The sequence below is a fragment of the Sus scrofa genome, chromosome 13, assembly GCF_054392235.1.
Source record: "Sus scrofa isolate SSC_HxYL_T2T_F1_AM1 chromosome 13, Sscrofa_HxYL_maternal_Yorkshire_Landrace_v2.0, whole genome shotgun sequence".
In the NCBI taxonomy this organism is placed as follows: Eukaryota; Metazoa; Chordata; class Mammalia; order Artiodactyla; family Suidae; genus Sus; species Sus scrofa.
In genome coordinates, this window is record NC_139395.1 from 106,803,412 (window position 1) to 106,811,640 (window position 8,229).

The 8,229-nt window shown below is 36.4% G+C and overlaps 1 protein-coding gene across 1 annotated transcript in view; it reads left to right on the top strand.

Moving 5' to 3' along the window:
* The window catches only part of LOC146397537 (uncharacterized), a 462,781-nt gene that overhangs the window by 389,054 nt on the left and 65,498 nt on the right, over positions 1-8,229 (top strand). The gene's annotated exons all lie outside the window — the stretch shown is intronic.

The following is an 8,229-nucleotide window of genomic DNA, read 5'->3' on the forward strand; positions in this document are numbered from 1 at the left end:
CAAAGCCCTTCAATCAAAACCTGCCCCACAGTGTTTCTGCATACTAGCTTTTATCCCCAGCCCCTTAAATTTTCCCCTGAACCCTGAATCATGAAAACAGATTTGAACCTGTCTCCTTGCCCTTCAGCCTGGCAATAAATCTTGCTCTTTCCTCAAAAACCAGTGCCATATGTTGGCTTCTATATATTTTGGGCAGCAAACGCTTTTTTTTTTTTTTTAATAATGTTTTCAATACTTTGGCTACTGTGAATAATGCTGCAGTAAGCCTGGGGGTACAAATATCTTGACATTGGTCTTGGTAATGATTCCCTGAATTTGACACCAAAAGCAAGAGCAATAATGAACAAGTGGAACTACATCAAACTGTTGAGCAACCTATTGAGCAACCTATTGAATGGGAGAAAATATTTGCAAATGACATATCAATGAAAGGTTAATATCCAAAATATATAAAGTAATCATACAAGTCATTGCAAGAAAAAAACCTTTTAAAAAATGGGCAAAAGATCTGAATAGACATTTTTCAAAGGAGACATGCAGATTGTTGATGGGAATAATTAATAAACAATCTATAATAGGAATAGAAAAGAGTTTTGCTTGAGCCAAATTGAAGACATAGCTCAGGATTCATAGATTCAGGAAGCACTTGAATCGTATTCTGCAACACTACAAAATGAAGGACGTTTGTATAAGCAAAATGCACAAAGTTAAACTTTTTGTCAGGAATTAGGATTGGAGCTGGCAAGAAGCAACGGTACTTGTTAAGCAAGGATTAATTAGGGTCGGAAATGGTTGAATAGTCACAAGGGGAGACCTTGAGGCCATGAAGTTGCACCTGGCAGCTACTAGTGAAACCAAGCAGGACCTTTAGGGGGTCTCTTAACCATCCAAGCCCCTTGTGTCTCCTGTCCCTTGATGTGAAAGGATTTGCATCAGGCCTCCCCTGAGTCTCAAACATCTGGCCCAAGATTTAATGATTACGAAAATAACCTACATGTAGCAACAAAGAATAGCTATTGGGCCAGGAAACTGGTAACACTTTAACCAGTAGATGAGCCACATAATAGAGACCTCTCTGAAGAACTTTGGTAACAATGACGCACTTTCCTAAGTTGTTCTCATGGAAACCAGACTCCTACAAACAAACTACTGAGCACAAGCAAACTGACCTCAGACTGCAAGCAAAGGACTGATGATATTAACTCCCCAAACATCACCCTGTTACCTCACCACCAACCAATCAGAAGACAATCCACAAGTTTATCAGGTACTCTACAACCCACACCCCTAATGTTGCAATTAAAAACCCTTCTCCAAAAGCTGTCAGGAAGCTTGGGTCTTTTGAGCACCAGCTGTCCATTTTCCTTTCTTGGCACCCTGCAATAAGTGCTATACTTTCCTTCACCACAGTCCAGTGTCAGTAGACTGACTTTCCTGTGTCTTGAGTGGACCTAAATTCAGGTTCAGTAACTCTTGTACACGTTTTGAGAATGGCTGGTGGTGGTCTTGAATTTTATATAGTTCAGAAACTTCAAATTCTCAGTGATGCAGGAACATGTCCAAAACCACATTCACAATGGCCACATGGTTCCATTTTGGATGCTTGAAGTACATTTTTATATTTTATCAGAAAAAAAAAGAATAAACATCAAATATGACAGGTACATTCTTTCAAGGTTTCAAAAGAGACAGAATAGCATGTACACATTGATAGCATGATGTTGGTGTCTGGGAAGAAAACCTTGTCTTCAAAGGAGTACTAGCATTAGAGACATAAGTGGGGCACTTATCCCTATGTTGAAAGTGGACATTCTAAACAATATGGTAACTACATTCATTTCTTTAATGGTTTAAACAGATATGCCCTGGATATTTGACAGGCTATAAGATAGGCTATTCTACTTAGCATAAAGTTCAAGCCAAATTGTGTAGAATCCAGAATGACTTCCCCGTAACCCAATATATGAAAATTTCTTCCATTAAAATAGCCAATAGGTACAGAAAAAGTACTCAATATCACTAGTCATCAGGAAAATACAAGTCAAAACCACAATGATACATCACCTAATATCTGTTAGGATGGCTGTTTTCAAAAAGACAAGAGGTAGATGGTAATGGGAATTTGGAGAAAAGGGAACCCTGGTACACTATTGAATGTAAACTGGTATTTCCACTAAGGAAAACAGTATGAAGGTTCCTAAAGAAGAAATTTTTTAAAAGAAGAAAAAAAGAATAAAGGTTTTTCCACCTCTCTATTTTTATCTGAGAAATATTTGCTTTTTCATAAGAAAATTATTGACTACAATTTCTATTACTTATATCTGTTACTGTGGCTTACTACTAATTTTCACCTTAATGTTGTAAAAGTTAAAGTGTATATTTTTAAGAGACTGTTGAATAAAGCAAAGAGAGAATGAATGAGAGAGAGACAGAGAAACAGAAAGAAATGTAATAGGTGATCTTTAAACATTTTCACACAGGCCTTAACCTACTATTCAATCCTATTCAATGCTTTCTCCCTACTATCAAATAATAAAACAAAGACTATGAAAACTTTTATTTTAATGCTGAGTTAATTGGCAGGCAGAGTACACATACCAGACAAGAAATTCACTGAATCATTTTCAAAGGAGGAAAAGGAGACTTTTTTTTTAAGAACTAGAGTGAAAGGGCATGCTCCACAATGGTTATGGTAATTAAGAATTGAAAACTAGCTCTCCATATAGTACTGATGAGTCAATATGTCTGTTTAAAGTCCCCTTGATCATTAACAAAAAATCTCCAGTTAGATTCAGATCAGGGTTACTTAAATCTCATGCTATTTAAGATAACTAGTATTAGAAATGTTGTAGTGAAACACAGCATTAGGTTTGTTTCTCTCCTGGGCAAGTACTGCTTGCTGTAAATTAAATTTTTTCCTTTAGGCTACCCACCCTCTATATAGGAATTCCCTTGGCAACACAGAAAAAGGAGTTATCCAAATTTTTTCTTGCTTTCTAGAAAGTAGAACATTGACAAATAAAACACTAATTTTACATAAAGTCAGCAGAATTAGCTAAAGGACACATGTAGGACATCTTCATTTCTGATAGTATTCAGTGGAGTTAATTAATAACATATCAATCGAGCTTATATATTAACCAAGATAGAATTCAAAAGAGCAAGTTATAAAACTGAGAAATGCCCTTTATAAATTGGACTTAGAAATTCTACTTCAGTGCCTTTTATTTTATACAGTCCTTTATCTTTCCCCAGTTTACCAAACAATGGTCCTAAGACTTGGCTTAGGCTTTTTCCATTATTCACTCCAAAACTACTCCAGTCACTACATAGCACTTAAGATAATCAATTTGTGTTTAATTACTTGGCTTTTATTAAAGATATGATGAAAAGATTAAAGACAAGACAGCAGAGTAGAAGGACTCAAGCTCGCCTCCTATCGTGAAAACACAAAACCACAACTAACTGCTGAACAATTGCTGAAAAAATATACTGGCAACTACTAATAAATTCTACACCCAAATACAAAAAAGAAGCCACAAAAAGACGGTAAGAGGGGCATTTTTGTACCACAAGCAAATCCCATACATATGAACAGACCAATTACAAATACTGAAAGTGAAACTGTGTTTTAAAAAATTGTGTAAAATGAAAGTCCAGGACCAGCTGGCTTCATGGATGGCTTCTAAATATTCTATCAAATATTTAGATAAGAGTTAACACATGCCCTCCTGAAACTTCCAAAAAATTCCCAAATATGAGGCCACCATCACCCTGACACCAAAGCCAGAAAAAGATACCACACAAAAAGAAAATTACAGGTCAATATCAGTGATGAATATATATGCAAAAATCCTTCACAAAATACTAGCAAACCAAATCCAACAATATATCAAAAGGATCATACTCCGTGATCAAGTGAGATTTATCATAGGGATGCAAGGATTTTTCAATATCTTCAAGTCAACCAGTATAATAGACCACATTAACAAATTGAAGAATAAAGCTCATATCATTTCAATAGATTTGGGAAAAGCTTTTGACAAAATCCAACATCCATTTCTGATTTAAAAAAAAAAAAAAAAAAAAAAAAAACCCTCCAGAAAGTGGGCATAGAGGGAACCTACTTCAACATAATAAAGACCATTTACAACAAACCCACAGCTAACATTGTTCTTAATGGTGAAAAGCTGAAAGAATTTCCATCAAGATCAGGAACAAGACAAGGATATCTACTTGACACTTTTATTCAACAAAGTTTTAGAAATTCTAGCCATAGCAATCAGAGAAGAAAAAAGAAAGGAATCTAAATGGAAAAGAAGAAGTAAAACTGTCACTGTTTTCAGAGGACATGATACTATACAGAGAAAATCCTAAAGATGTTACCAGAAAACTACTAGAGCTCATCAATGAATTCAGTAAAGTTGCAGGATACAAAATTAATACACAGAAATCTCTCACATTTCTATATACTAACAATGAAAGATAAGAAATTAAGGAAATCATACCATTTACTGTTGCATCAAAAATAATAAAATACCTAGAAATAAACCTACCTTAAGAGGAAAAGACTATAAGAAGAAGACAATAAGATGCTGTTGAAAGAAATCAAAGATGACACAAACAGTTGGAAAGATATACTGTATTCATGGATTTGAAGAATCAATATTGTCAAAATGACTATACTACCCAAGACAATCTTCAGATTCAGTGTGAATCCCTATCAAATTACCAGTGGAATTTTTCACAGAACTAGAACCAAAAAAAATAAGTAAATTTGTATGGAAATACAAAAGATGTTGAATAGGCAAAGCAATGCTGAGAAATGCAAACAGAGCTGGAAGAATCAGGGTTCCTGACTTCAAACTATACTACAATGCTACAGTCATAGAAACAAGATGGTGCTGGCACCAAAAGAGAAAGATCAATGGAACAGTACAGAGTGCCCAGAAATAAACTCACACACCTGTGATTAACTAATCTATGACAAAGGAGGCAAGAATATATCCTGAAGAAAAGATAGTGTCTTCAATAACTGGTACTGGGAAAACTGGACAGCTATATGTTAAAGAATGAAATTAGAACACTTCCTAACACCATACACAAAAATAAACTCAAAATGGATTATATGCCAAGAACTATAAATATTAATCAAGGAAATTAAAGAAGATGTAAAGAAATGGAAAGATATTCCATGTTCCTGGATTGGAAAAATTAATATTGTAAAAATGGTCATATTACCCAAAGCAATCTACAGATTCAATGCAATCCCTATCAAATTACCCAGGACATTTTTCACAGAACTAGAACAAACAATCCAAACATTTATATGGAACCACAAAAGACCCAGAATCGCCAAAGCAATCCTGAGAAACAAAAACCAAGCAGGAGGCATAACTCTTCCAGATTTCAAACAATATTACAAAGCCACAGTCATCAAAATAGTGTGGTACTGGTATCAAAACAGACAGACAGACCACTGGAACAGAATAGAGAAACCAGAAATAAACCCATACATCTATGGTCAATTAATCTTTGACAAAAGAGGCAAGAGCATAAAATGGGGAAAAGTCTATTCAGCAAGCATTGCTGGGAAACCTGGACAGCTGCATGCAAAGCAATGAAACTAGAACACACCCTCACACCATGCACAAAAATAAACTCCAAATGGCTGAAAGACTTAAATATAAGACAAGACATCATCAAACTCCTAGAAGAGAACACAGGCAAAACACTCTCTAACATCAACCTCATGAATATTTTCTCAGGTCAGTCTCCCAAAGCAACAGAAATAAAAGCAAAAGTAAACCCATGGGACCTCATCAAACTGAAAAGCTTTTGCACAGCAAAGGAAACCAAAAAGAAAACAAAAAGACAACTTACAGAGTGGGAGAAAATAGTTTCAAATGATGCAACGGACAAGGGCTTAGTCTCTAGAATATACAAGCAGTTTATACAACTCAACACCAAAAAAGCCAATCACCCAATGGGAAAATGGGCAAAGGACCTGAATAGACATTTCTCCAAGGAAAATATACAGATGGCCAATAAGCACGTGAAAAAATGCACAACATCCCTGATTATTAGAGAAATGCAAATCAAAACTACCATGAGATACCACCTCACACCAGTCAGAATGGCCATCATTAATAAGTCCACAAATAACAAGTGCTGGAGGGGGTGTGGAGGAAAGGGAACCCTCCTGCACTGCTGGTGGGAATGTAAGCTGGTACAACCACTATGGAGAACAGTATGGAGGTACCTTAGGAAACTATACACAGAATGACCATATGACCCAGCAGTCCCACTCTTGGGCATGTATCTGGACAAAACTTTCCTTAAAAAAGACACATGCACCCACATGTTCATTGCAGCTCTATTCACAATAGCCAAGAGCTGGAAACAACCCAAATGTCCATCGACAGACGATTGGACTAGGAAGATGTGGTATACATACACAATGGAATGCCACTCAGCCATAAAAAAGAATGACATAATGCCATTTGCAGCAACATGGATGGAACTAGAGACTCTCATACTGAGTGAAATAAGTCAGAAAGAGAAAGACAAATACCATATGATATCACCCATATCTGGTATCTAATATACAGCACAAATGAACCTTTCCACAGAGAAGAAAATCATGGACTTGGAGAAGACACTTGTGCCTGCCTGGGGGGCAGGGAGTGGGAGGAATTGGGAGCTTGGAGTCAACAGATGGCAAACTATTGCTCATGGAATGGATTTACAATGAGAGCCTGCTGTGTAGCACTGAGAACTATGTCTAGGTACTTACATCACAACACAACAATGGGAGGAGAAATGTATACATGTATGTATAACTGGGTTCCCATGCTTACAGTGGGGAAAAAAATTTTTTTACAAAATGGATTAAAGACCTAAATACTATAAAACTCAGAGGAAAACATAGGCAGAACACTCTCTGACATAAACTTCAGAAATGTCTTTTTGGATTCACCTTGTAGAGTAAAAAAATAAAAACATAAAAAAATCAAATGGGAGTTCCCGTCGTGGCTCAGTGGTTAAGGAATCCAACTAGGAACCATGAGGTTGCAGGTCCGATTCCTGGCCTTGCTCAGTGGGTTAAGGATCCGGCGTTGCCGTGAGCTGTGGTGTAGGTTGCAGACGCGGCTCGGATCCCACGTTGCTGTGGCTCTGGCATAGGCTGGCAGCTACAGCTCCGATTAGACCCCTAGCCTGGGAACCTCCATATGCCGCAGGAGTGGCTCAAGAAAATGGAAAAAAGACAAAAAAAAAAAAAAAAAATCAAATGAAGGAACCTAAGTAAAACTGAAAGGTTTTGCATAACAAAAGAAACGTAAATAAAAAGTCTTCCCACAGAATGAGAGAATATATTTGCAAATGAAGTGACTGACAAGGGATTAATTGCCAAAATATACAAACAACTTTTGCAGCTCAGTATCAAAAAAAAGAAAAAAATCCAATAACAAAAGGGCAGAGGATCCAAATAGACATTTCCCTGAAGAAGACATACAGATGGCAAAAAAAACCACTGAAAAGATGTTCAACATTGCTAATTATTAGAGAAATGCAAATTGAAACTATAATGAGGTATCACTTCATACCAGTTGAATAGCCAAACAATAAATGCTGGAGAGGGTGTGGAGAAAAGGAAACATTCCTGCAGTGTTGGTGGGAATGTAAGTTGGTGAAACGACTATGGAAAACAGTATGGAAGTTCCTTTAAAACCTAATTACAGAACTGCCACATGATCAAGCAATCTCACTCCTGGGTTTATATCCAGAGAAGGCCATAATTCAAAAAGATACATGCACCCCAATGTAACTGTAGCACTATTTACAATAGCTAAAAATGGAAGCAACCTAAGTGTCCACCAACATATGAATAGATAAAGAAGTGGTACAATGGAATGTTACTCAGCCATAAAAAGAGAAATAATGCCGTTTGCAACAACATGGCTAAATCTAGAGATTATTATCCTAAGTGAAATAAATCAGGCAAAAATAGGCATCATATGTTATCATTTATATGTGGCATCTAAAAATGAGACAAATGAACTTACTGAACAGACACAGACTTACAGACTTTGAAAACAAACTTACAGTTACCAAAGGAAACAGGTTGTATGAAAGGATGAATTGGAGGTTTGGAATTGGCATAGGCACACTATTGTGTAAGGAATGGAAGTTCAATGAAAACCTGCTTCATAGCACAGGGAACACTAC